At 50.9% G+C, this 12,469-nt stretch overlaps 2 protein-coding genes across 2 annotated transcripts in view; one reads left to right on the top strand and one right to left on the bottom strand.

The window, feature by feature from the left end:
* LOC144723638 (uncharacterized) overlaps window positions 1-10,525 on the bottom strand; it is a 36,751-nt gene extending 26,226 nt beyond the window's left edge. Inside the window, exon 1 of the transcript XR_013586245.1 lies at window positions 6,123-10,525. The gene's annotated coding sequence lies outside the window, so the exon portion shown is untranslated. The remainder of the gene's footprint in view (window positions 1-6,122) is intronic.
* LOC144723636 (spectrin beta chain, non-erythrocytic 1-like) overlaps window positions 7,189-12,469 on the top strand; it is a 155,197-nt gene continuing 149,916 nt past the window's right edge. Inside the window, exon 1 of the mRNA XM_078602519.1 lies at window positions 7,189-7,349. The gene's annotated coding sequence lies outside the window, so the exon portion shown is untranslated. The remainder of the gene's footprint in view (window positions 7,350-12,469) is intronic.

The following is a 12,469-nucleotide window of genomic DNA, read 5'->3' as shown; positions in this document are numbered from 1 at the left end:
ATAGGTCGCACGGGACCCCAAGACTTGGCGCTACACTCTTGGACCCCAAGATCCCCAGACATCACACCCTGCGACTTTTTTTTGTTGGGATACGTCAAAGACCGTGTTTTTGTGCCACCATTAGCGACTAATCTGGATGACCTCACAAACAGAATCACGGCAGCGTTGACTTCAGTGGAAGAAGACACTTTGAGAGGTGTTTGGAACGAATTCAACTATCGTCTCGATGTTGTCCGTACAGCAGGTGGAGGGCACATAGAGCATTTAGAAAATGGTTAGTAAAACTTGATAACTCATTAAGCCGTTTGTAACTTTTCGTGTAATTGTAACATGTTGCCATCGTGAAATATACTGCAGAAATTGGGTCCATATTTTTGAAACACCCTGTATAGTAAAAAAATAATCAAACAGTGGATTAGCACACGTTTGTACTTTACTATTGATATCAATGATAACTGAACCTGGTATATGGCTTATGGTGATGATTTACCATTACATCCAATGAAACAAATTGGACGACTATGGTGACGATTCAAAGGATGTGAATTATATTGTATTCCTGCGCATTTGTTATATGTACGTGTGTGTGTGTGTTCAGCAGCCAAATGCCAATGGCGAGGTCTGCTGGCCACGATGAGAGGGCTTCAGGCGGGAGAGAGAGTTCGTGTCGTTTTGCTCTTTCTCCTCCGTTGAAGGAGCGCAGGCTACAGTGGCTTACTGCATGGTCCACAATTTGGGTTGCATGGCCAAGGTCACACGACTCTGGTGCGTGTCTTTAATTTGCTGTGATGTATTTCTCGTAAATGGGAATATTAAAATGAATTTAGGGGATGCACTTGGTTTAAATATACGCTTATTACAGGACTGTATTCACATTTGCCAATGTTTCAATAAGTGATTGTGTTTACTGTACTTGTTAAGGTCGTACCAATTCATATGGAACAGATATTGTGCACATTTCCGTTGTATGATTAAATTGGGATCGTGGTGATGATTATGGACTTAGTGATGCTACTGATGGCAGTAATGATGCTACTGATGGCAGTAATGATGCTGTGACGACTGATGATATGGTTAGGGGCCGTCCATAAATGACGTCACGCGGTTTTGGACGATTTTTGACCCCCCCCCCCCCTTGTCACACGGCCTCAGAAAAAGTCAGACCCCCCCTCAAAAATGACGTCACAAAGCTCTGCCCCTCCCCCCCAAAATAAAACATGCTTCAAATCGCTTTAAACTATTGTCATTGTAGTGCGTATTTAATGTGGCGCTGCACTCTGATGTTATAGGAGAAAACATTTATTAAAAAGTCGTTTTTATTAAGCAGAACGTGTTGTCTATATTTATTTAAAGTTGCGCATTTTGATGTGACGTCACATTTCTCAACCCCCCCCCTCGTCACACATCGTCACAAATGTCTGACCCCCCCCCCCCCCCCAGGTGCGTGACGTCATTTATTGACGGCCCCTTATGCTGCTGCTGATCATGATGTGTGGTGATGATCATTTTTAAATCCTTTATATTAAGTTCGCTTGCTTGCGTGCTTGCTTGCATGCTTGCTTGCTTGCTTAGGACCGTGCAAATCTTTCGGTCGTTTTTTAACCCACTTTCCGTGATCCAATCGAGCTGACATTTTCCACACAGACTCGTTGTGCCAGACAATTATTGTTCGTGAAAAAAAATTCCCAAAATTTTACACTTTTTAGGCAAAAAAAAATTATTTTACATATATTCAAATAGAACTTATTCATGGCTTTGGCTGAACGTCAGAGTGTAAGAGCCCAGAGCGTAACCCCTCCACAGGCCGTGGCGGAGTAGCGCGGTTGGTAGCGCCCTCGCTTCCCATGCCAAAGGTCGCGGGATCGATCCCCGCGTCCTCCACAGGCGAATATATTATTAAATCCTTTATATTAAGTTCGCTTGCTTAGGACCGTGCAAATCTTTCGCTCGTGTTTTAACCCACTTCCCGTGATCCAATCGAGCTGACATTTTCCACACAGACTCGTTGTGTGTGACGATTAATTTTCGTGAAAAAAAAATCAAAAATTTTACACTGTTTAGGGAAAACAAATTAAATATTTAATTACCAATTGCTTAATGGTGGCAGACAATCATCTGACCCATAGGTGGCAGCCATCTCAAGCCAGAGGACGAGAGGACTCTAGCCGCCACGCATATAAAGGATTTATAGTGAAAAACTTTGTTTTTACGGGTTTACTTGTTGTGTGCGATGATGGTGCTGAGGCTTATTATTGTGGTGATAATGATTGTGGCATTGATGATGTTGATGATGCTGTTGTTGCTGATGATGATAATTGTGATGGTGATGATGGTGCAAAATCTGATGATGATGATTGTGGCGTTGATGAAAATTATTGTGACGATGCTAGTAATGCTGCTGCTGATGATGATAATTCTGGTGAAAATTGTGGTGGTACTGGTAGTGCTGCTGCTGCTGCTAATTACAATGGTCGTAGTAATACTGCTGCTGATGATATTGTGCCACACACCCAACACTGCCCACCATCTCACATTCCACACACGCGCAAGCCTCGCCCCACCACAACCCTCCGACGATGGATATCCTTCCGCGCGTGAAAACAATGAACTTTTTTTGTAGTTGCTTTTTTTTTCTCTCTCTCTTTCAATGCTCCATCCTGCACCCTGCCACCCCTTTCCTCCTCCCACGCTTCACAACCTCCACGATAATGTCAACACGAAGCGGCGAACATCCACACACACACACATCTTCTGGCAGGGGCAGCAGCTGTGGTTCGAATAAAAAAAACACCACCACCAAATGAAGCCTCCTGCCTGAAGCGCTGTGATGGCACCAATACTGCACAATCACCGCGTGCGTCCATGACAGGGAGTGGTGGCGTAGTGGTGAGCGCACTGCGCTGTGGACTGGGCCATCTGGGTTTGATTCCCCGAACCTGGCTCAACTAACATCTGCGGCGAGTGATATTTGTATCTGCCCTGATTATAACCTAAGTTGTGAACCCCCCCCCCCACCTGCATTCACAAATCCGCACTGACCAGAGTGGTGAATTCTAGACCGACAGCCACCCTTGACCGTGTGCCGTTCCGGCCTTCATTAGGTGCTCGCTAACAGCACTTGCCCCGACAGTCTGTTAAGGCTACACGGGGGATCTTTGTCTGGATGTTGGTGGCCACGCGCAGCAGAATCGTAGGTGCCCTAGCAGCTCAAGGGTGGGCCCCTGACTCGTATGAAAGAATGTCAGCTCGACTTCAAAACCCAAGCCGTGCCGGCTTTCATAGGCGCTGGTCGCTAACAGCACTTGCCCCGACAGTCTGTTAAGGCTATACGGGGGGAGGATCTTTGTCTTTGGTGGTGGAGGAACTGCAGAGCGCACAACTTGTGAGGGTGAAGGTTTGGGTCAGGAGAGAGGGGAAAGCAATGATTGTTGTTGTTATTGTTTTTGTCGTAATGGTTTAACGTGGTTGCTGAACGCAGGCCAATAGGTGCTCGCTCAGAGCACTTGCCCAACAAGTCTGTTCAATGCTATACGGGTCATCTTTATCTTTTGTGTGAGTCTAAGTATGGGGCGACTGCCCGTGTGTGTGTTAATGATGTTACGCGTTGCAGCTCAGCCTCTGCGATACGCTATGCGGGGGGCATCTTTGTATTGTTTGTGTGCGTGGGTGAGTGGGGAGCGGTGGCGCAGCGGTTAACGCACTGTGCGACGAACCCCCCCCCACCTCCGCCACCAAGTTCACGGTCAACACCTGTGACGATTTATTATCTGAACCGGTTCCTCGGCCTCCCAACAACCATCCTGACCGAGATGACAGTAAGTTGGCTAGGCGCGGTGTTGAGCCCTCACCGCCTCCACGCGCGCCCTGTCGGCCCTCGTAGTTGCTCGCTGAACAGCACTCACCTGGTGTCAAGTTCCCACACACGCCCTCTGTGTGTGCATGAATAGTTTATTCAATGTCGTTATGTTGTTAGGGGGGGGGGGGGGAACAATATTTGAAACCCAATGGAGCTTTCCTGAATGAACAGGCATACGAATACAGTAATAGTAACATTAGCACACACAACTATCATATTTTTCTATTACATATTTTAAAGGAAACGTTGACGGAGAAGGGCCGTTGCCCGAAACGTCGCCTCTTATAAATTTTCCTTCTGAGGCTACAGTGTCATCGAATAAGTGCCGTTCAAGTAAAAATTAGCTTTTGGCAAAATTGATTTGGGAGGGGGCGGGGGTGAAAAAACATCAAACCTCCTTCAAAACAGATCTCCCACTCAACAACAGTTAGTGGCCAGCTGCCAGCCAAGAGCCCGAGTGAACACATTCCCTCAGCGACGAAGATACAAGAATCAATCAAGCGGCATTTGTATATAACAATATACAATTATTATCATCATCAGTCGCCATCCCATCGCAATCCATCCATCTCTGGCTGTGCATGAGGCTGTTGTTTTCATCGTCGCTTCATCTCGGCGCGCTAAACACCCTGGACCGGGTGTCTGTGTGATTGTGTGTCTGTGTGTGTGTCTGTGTCTGCCTACGATCAATCCTGGGTTTAACCAGGCTGGATTGTGTGAGGAGCTCACAAATCCTCGAAAGATCTGGAGAAAGTCCCATCGGTGAGCTCCTCCGGCAGGCAAGGCTGCGTTGGCTGGGTCATGTAGCCCGCATGCCCAGCCACCGCATGCCTTAACAGCTTTTGTTCGGCCGGATCGAGGGGGCTAAACGGGCGTGGCACGGGCTATAGAAGAGATCGAGTGATGTGGTACAGGAGGATGTGGAGCTGAGTGGACTTGCCGATGACTGGTACCAGCGGTGTCAAGATCGGCCTCTGTGGAGGAGGCTCGTGAAGGACGCTACTGGGCAGTTGGAGGCAGTCGCCCTCCAACAACACAGGGCGGAGGAGCGACGCTCACAACAACGAGCGGAGCGCTGGGTGGCTAAAGCACAGCAAGTTGGCACAGTAGGGGGCACAGGTGGTGCATCAGCCATCTCAGTCGACCCGTGACACCTAGGTCTGCCCCGTGACCTGCCAGCGGGCGTTCGACACTTCACGTGGCCTCAAGGTGCACATAGCCTGGCACAATCGTCGTGGTGACGTCACCGCCACTTAGTGGCGAATGGCGGTTGTGTGTGTGTGTCTGTGTGTGTGCTCCCTTGTTTGGCTGTCATTCCGTCGTTAGTCTCGACCACCGGTCGGTATCTATCCCCTTTTGTGTTTGTACTGTACGCGTGCATGTTGAACTTCTTTCGCACCGTACGTAGCCAACCGTGCTCACCGGTGGTGCGGGCGAAGGACAACAAACTAAACACAAAAATCAGTTCTAAAGAAATGAGTTTTACAATTTACATTTAAAGGTGACTTGTCAACCACTTAACTTTTCCCTAATAACCGCTACGATGCTGATGATGATAACTTGTAACGCGTAGAACGCTGGACAGTACCTACCCACTCTCGAATACAGAGACTTGACTTTTAAACAACTTTTATTGCCGCCAGTAGCAACAGCAGAGAGAGAGAGAGCAAGAGAGAGAGAGAGAAGACGAGTCAGAGGCGCGAGGAGGAACCGCCGACACAAGCACGAAGGCAGCAGTCAGGCGGCGAAGCGGTGCCAACAATTGTTGAAGCTCTACAGTCCTCGATATGTGATGCTGTTATCGGCCAAGTCAATGTGTTTGCGTATCAGAAGAAAACCCAGAGCACCCCGAGAAAACCGATGCATGCAGTGGGGGAGGAGGGGGGGGGAAACACTCGATCCCAAGCCATCACGTGGCACCTCCTCGACCGCCCACGAGAAATATCACAACATTCAGGATATTGTTTTTTTTATATTGACGTAAAGCTTTCGTGACTGTAGGAATTCATGTTCTTTGCGTCTTTCGGTAAAGTCACGTAGATAGGTTCAGGGAGGGCCCAGGACCGGTTGTGTTGCGATCGAAACGTCGTCGTTATTTGTTATTTTCTTTGAACCTATCTCGACGTGACTTTACAGAAAGACCCAAATAATGTTTTTTTTATTTTAAGACGTTTTCAGCCAATGAATGAGGAGTGATTATCGTACAAGTAAGTGCAGCACCCGGAGAAACCCCACGCCACGCGCGCGAGGTGACAACACTCCATACCCGTACAGATGGAAACAGATGGCGATTGGTCCAACGGCAGCACCGCCCTCTCCTGGCGAGCCAGGGTATGGCACCTCGACGTCATCGGGAAGGCGGTTTCCCAGCATTCCTGCGATCCACCAACCATCGCCTCCGCGGTGCTGGATTACAGGCCGCGTGCAGACAGCCACCAGCAGCACCACCACCCGGCCATGCCGTGGCCTGCGAATGTCCCCTGGTCAATGTGTGGCGACTCTTGCGGAGTCTCTCAGTGCAGCTCCCTCGCCTGCACTTCTCCACGCCTCTTGCCACACTTCCCCCCAGCAGAGGCGTAGCCATTGGCGCACTGCCCCACGAGCCCCGCGGACCCGAGTTCGATACCCGATCAGAGTTCTTCATCAGTGGCGATCGATATCTGAACCGGTTCTGGGTCCTCCCTGAGGTTGACTCATCCACGCATGTGGACAATGTGGTGTGTATATATCAGTACTGGGGATACAAAGGCGGCCGGGCATGTGTTGTGCTGGTCGCACCACCTCTTAATAACAGCATTTGCCCCAACAGCCTGTTAGGGCTATAAGGGGGATCCTTGCTTTGTGTGTACTGCTCTATTGTAAAAAGCAAATGCTGGAGTAGAACTGCTTCTTGTGTTTAGTTTGCTGTCCTTACCCCGCACCTCCGATGAACACGGTTGGCGACGTACGCTGCGAAAGAAGTCCAACGCGCACACAACACACACACAACACACGCACACACAGAGTCGGGGATTCGTATCTCGTTAAATATATTTCCCCGTAAAACTTCCAAACCAACAACAAAACTCCCCAAAATCCCTGCGCCCCGTTGCTGTGGGATGGGTGGCCATGCGGGAGCCGAACGACCGTGACAGCCCCCCCCCCAATCCCCCCGGTTGAACTGAACCCCGACATGCACAGTCCTGCGGGACCAGGCAGGAGTCTGCAGGGGTCGTACCGCGACCCTCGCTCGCTCGATCATCACCGCCACCACCACCGCCCGCCGCAAGCGCATCGCGTGGAAGGCGGAGCCTCAGCTCGGGCTCAGTGATAGGGGAGGAGGAGGAGGGGGAGAGATCGACACCACCACCACCAACACACGCACGCGTGCGGAGACGGAGAGACGCGCACGGGCTCGGACGGAGACTCACAGCAGCGGGAGCAGCAGCAGCAGCACGAGCGGGTGTGAGCAGCCTGAGAAGACTGCCCTTGCCCGCCTTGGACAATCACCCCGGTAAACGCGGCGCACAACGCGCGGACGACGAGGCGTAGAAGAGCGAGAGACCCGTCTCTCTCCGCGCGTGTGTGATGATGATTACTGGTTAGCGGGCATGCATGGTGCCCGCGTGTGCCTAGCAGCAAGTAGGCGTGGTGTGTGGTGATACACTGGACATTGCGTTGTTGCGATCAGCGCAGGGCGTGTGGTCTGTTGGTGGGAGATAGCGGTGATGGTGTCGTCGCGCGCGGGGTTAGAACGCGCCGTGCCACGGCCTTCATAGGTGCTGCTCGCTAACAGCACTTGCCCCCAACAGTCTGTGCAGGCTACACGGGGGAGCTTTGTCTTTGTTCAGGTTAGTGTCGCGGTTAGCGCGCAGCGGTGACCCGGGGTTCGATTCCTGCTCACGGCCGACACCGGTGACGATTATCTTGATTATCTCGAGCCGGTTATGGGTTTTCCCCTAGGTCGGCTCAGCCTCTAACGGGTACCTGGTGCGGGGTGTAAACATCGCCACTTGGGGAGACAAAGGCGGCCCGGGCGTGGTGATGGTCACCCAGCCTTGCTCACCTTCATGGGTGCTCGCTAATAGCTACTTGCCCCAACAGTCTGTTGAGGCTATACGGGGGATCTTTGTCTTTGATGGCAGCGCTGCGGTTGGCGCACCGCGCTGCAAACCCGGCAACCCGAGTTCGATCCCCGCTCGCGGCCAACATCGTCGAGCCGGTCGTGGGCCTCCCCTAGGTCGACTCAGCCTTAAACGGGTATCCTGGTGCGGTGCAGACGAACGAGGCGGTCGGGCGTGGCGCTGGTCACATCACCCCCCTCGTGTGTCGCGCCGCCCTGAAGAGGCGCTCGCTCACAGCACTCGTTACGGTTAATCGATTTAAAATCGAAATCGCAATTTGAAACAATGCGATGAGCAGATCGCAAAGGCTGCGATTTTTTTGGCGATTTGAAAAGTGCTATTGCTTTCTTGTTGGAAGTGTTTTATTTTTCTTATTATCCTAACTTCATTTATTTCACTTAACAATTGTTCTATGTTTGATTGTTCTATTTCAATTAAAACGTTTTAATAAATACATGTTGCAAGCAATTCATATATTTTAAGTTCTCATCCTTGCATGAGAATATATAGAGCAGTTCATAGTTTGATGGTATCATGTGGTAATGTTCTATCACACGTTTTAAATCTATTACACAGTGAATATTAACTGACGCTTGACTTTTCAAAATGTAATCGCGTATCAAATCGCAATCGCAATATCTGTCAGAAAAATCGCAATTAGATATTTTCCCAAAAATCGTGCAGTCCTACTTCTTACCATCGAGCGGGCTACATGGCGAGGGGGTCTTTGCCTTCGTTGCCATTATTATAGTACAAGAACACACAACGGCGAACACCTCCTCGTCGCGAGCGCGGCATAGGTTGTACAATACATAGGAATTGACCAGCCTGGTGTGGCCAGCTTGATGTATTGCATAACGCACAGCGCAAGCTCGCGGTCTGTGTGGGATAGAGGCATTGGAGTATAACGGAACATCGCTCGCGCGCGCGTGCGTGCGGAGTGGTGGCGCAACGGTTAGCGCGCTGCGCTATGAACCCCCGGCACCCGAGTTCGATTCTCGCTCACGGCCAACACCATCGGCGACGATTATCTCAACCGGCCCTGGGCCTCTGCCTAGGTCGACTCAGCCTCAAACGATTACCTGGCGCCGTGTGTACAAGTATCAGCGGTGGGGAGATAAAGGCGGCCGGGCGTGGTGCCTGGCCACCCACTCTGTCGCGCGCCGTGCCGGCCTCCATAGGGTGCTCGCGAACAGCACTTGCCCCGACAGTCTGTTCGATCCTATCGGGTGATCTTTATCTTTTGTGTGAGTGTGTCAGTATGTGGCCACCGCCCTCTGTGTGCGTGTGTTGATGATGTTACACGTTGCAGCTCAGCCGCAGCGATACGCGGCGTGGAGCGGTGGTGTGTGATGACGAAGTCCAGTTTGACACGTTAGGTGGAGGCTACTATGTATGGAACACAGGAGCGTGTGTGCGTCTGTGTGTGTCAATCACAGTGGGGGGCGGTGGTGTCGCGGTTAGCGCTACGCTGCGCTACGAACCTGCGACCCGAGTTCGATTTCACGGCCAACACCGGTTACGATTATCCGAACCGGTCTTGGGCCTCCCCCAGGTCGAATCAGCCTCAAATGAGTACCCAGTGCGGTGTGTAAACGTCGCCACTGGGGAGACAAATGCGGCCGGGCGTGGTGCTGGCCACCCACCCCCTCGTGTGCCGTGCCGGCCTTTGTAGGTGCTCGCTAACAGCACTTGCCCCAACAGTCTGTTAAGGCTATACGGGGGATTTTTGTCTTTGTCAATCACACCGCGTTACATTGGTGTACAGCGCAGCGTCTGTGTGTCTCAGATGAGCACGGCGGATTCTCGGGATTATAAGACGCACCCTGAACTTGTGATGTATATATCGTCAGTCGTGCTCGGGGGAGGAAGATGTGTCTGACGATCCAGAGAATACGGCAATGCACGGCAAAATTATAAAACGCAGCACGTATGGGATGAGTAATCCATGATACATCGCTTGCACCGTTACAGAGCACGGCACGTGTGCGCGTGTGATGGGCATACCATAATAGCGTACACGCGTACAGGGCACAGGATGTGTGATGATGTCGTTTTGCGTTCACGTGCGTCGCATCATTCAATACATAGCAAACATTGATAGGGTACGGCGTGTGTGTGTTGAATATAGGACGTGACATGGTGCTGTGGATCGGGTGGCATGGGGTATTAGAGAACATAGCAATGCGTGATGATCATTGTGCGACACGGAACGTACATAGCATAGGGAATAGAACACAGCATGTGAGTGCGATACATAGCAAAGGATATATAACGCAGGATGTGTGTGTGTGCGATTAGCATAATGCAGGAGATGAGCCTATCGAGGGTATAGCCTCAGTGATGTGTAGGGCAACCAACAGTCTGTGCGTGATGGTGCAGTGGTTAGCGCACTGCCAATATGAGAACCGGTCCTGGGACTCGCCGAGGTCGACTCAACCTTAAACTCGTACCCGGTGCGGTGTGTAGCACTGGGGAGACAAAGGTGGCCGTGTGTGATGCTGGCCCCCCAACGCTCCTCCTCGTGTGCCGTGCCGGCCTTCATAGCACGTGCCCCCCAACAGTTTGTAAGAGGCTATACGGGGGGGGGGGGGGGCGGGGGGGGGGTCTGTGTTGAGTGTAGCAACATAAGAGGATAGCTGTTAGCCAGTTCACTTACACGGCAAAACCAAAAGCAGCTTCGTGATAGGCTTTGTGCTGCCATACGAATGGCGTGAACACCCAAGCCTGCAGAGTGCGTATGTAGCAGGGAGGTGGAGGAAAGCAGCCTTCTGGGACGCTTTAAAGTACTTTAGACGCGCATCTCAGCCTCTGCGTTTCAACATGTTCTGTCGTTGTACGTTTTGCTTGTTTACACGGGAAAGCCTCGCTGAGTCTCGGGACGCTTTTTCAAATGAGGTGGTGTCCTGCCACGTGTTTTCTCAGCGACGATGGCTGCGTGCGCTCCGCTCGAGTAATGTACGGTGTAAATGTTGTCGTAATATTTGGCCAATCTGCGAATGACGTCGCGGCGATTCGTGACGTCCGCTGTGAAGCAAACGGACGCGTTGTTCGGGATATTTCATTTGCGGTTCATACCCCACTGCAGTAATGACCAGGGCGGCCGCTCAATTCCAACCGGTAACCTCTGCAACACGGCCCCACCGTAGTCCATAGCAGTGGCGAGCAGGGCCAGCCATGAAAGGGTGCGGAGCCCCAGGGCAAATCCCACCGTGTGCCCCCCCCCCTCGACGCCTTCAAACTAAACCTAAGGCGTCCATCGAATTTCCTTTAAACTATTCCAAGAACGAGAATTAGGAATGGGTGACACAAAGCCTTTGCCATTGCAGCACCAACGTTTTGGAACAACAACATTGTTTCCTTACTAAATATCGTAAATCTTCCTTCCAAAATGTATTTTCTGAAGCAAAAGGTTCGTGCTATATGCAGCCACATTTGCCAACGTGATTTGTAAAATGTGTTCCTTAGCAATGTGTCGATAGTTACATTTTAGTGTATAATTTTATTGAATGACTGTGTGTTGTCTGGGTGTGGTAGGGGACTGTTCTTGCTGTTGTTTTACTGCCTTTTTCCATGCTTGGGATTTGATGATGCAATTTGAACGCGCTTAATTTATTTATTTAAGGGGCGTCACAGTGGCGAGATGTTATCTTACTCGCCTGATACGCGGGAGGTCGGGGGTTTGATCCCCACGTTGGCAGCGGTATATTTGGAGTTTTCAAGTTCTCCCCGTGGTCGCGTGGATTTTTCTCCGGGTCCTCCTCCGGTTTTTCCCTCCACATTTCGAACGTGCGTTCAGAGTATTTGGCTGTTATAAATTTCCACGCGATAAGCCATTTCGTTGAGCTGTCATTTGTGGCCAGGTCGCTTCTGAAAAAGAGCAACGTATCTCAGCGGGCCTTACCTGGTAAAAATAAAACAAATAGGTTATTAGTTAAATTTGTTTAAAATGGACACGAAGGTAAGGATCGCAAGCGCTCTTCGCGAGCACATATGAAGACCAGCACGACACACGAGGGGTGGGTGGTCAGTACACACACACACGCACGTGTGTGAGTGACGGACCGTTATCAGTCAGTGCTGTGTTCACTTTTCCAGTGTTTGGGCCGAGAGAGAGAAGTCACCCCTCCCCTTTCCCCACGGCCGATTAAGCACGGTTGGCTACGTACGGTGCGAAAGAAGTTCAACGTAAGGCCGTACACCGCCAGTGTGCTACTCGAATGGCGCTTGACTTGAGCGCTGCTGAGTTTTCCGCAATGTGTTAGCTACTCGGTGTCTGCAACGTGTCGATGTATCCGCTGCCTCTCTCTCTCTCACTTCCCATTTGGTCACCAAGGCTCTCACGGCGAGTCGTTCTTGTAAATCAGCCGACGGTTGAATGCCTCTTAGCCCGCGTAAACAAATACAATCAATCGAAAATGAAATCAATAAAGCAGGGGTGAGTGTTTGTGAACGAAGTGGCGTTGTTTCCAGTTTTGGGCAACGGGCACATTATGGCGAGATTATTGTT

This window comes from Lampetra planeri, chromosome 18 (genome assembly GCF_965212315.1).
Source record: "Lampetra planeri chromosome 18, kcLamPlan1.2.h2, whole genome shotgun sequence".
In the NCBI taxonomy this organism is placed as follows: Eukaryota; Metazoa; Chordata; class Hyperoartia; order Petromyzontiformes; family Petromyzontidae; genus Lampetra; species Lampetra planeri.
Note: the sequence above shows the minus strand (reverse complement) of the source record. Positions and strands in the feature narration are given on the sequence as shown.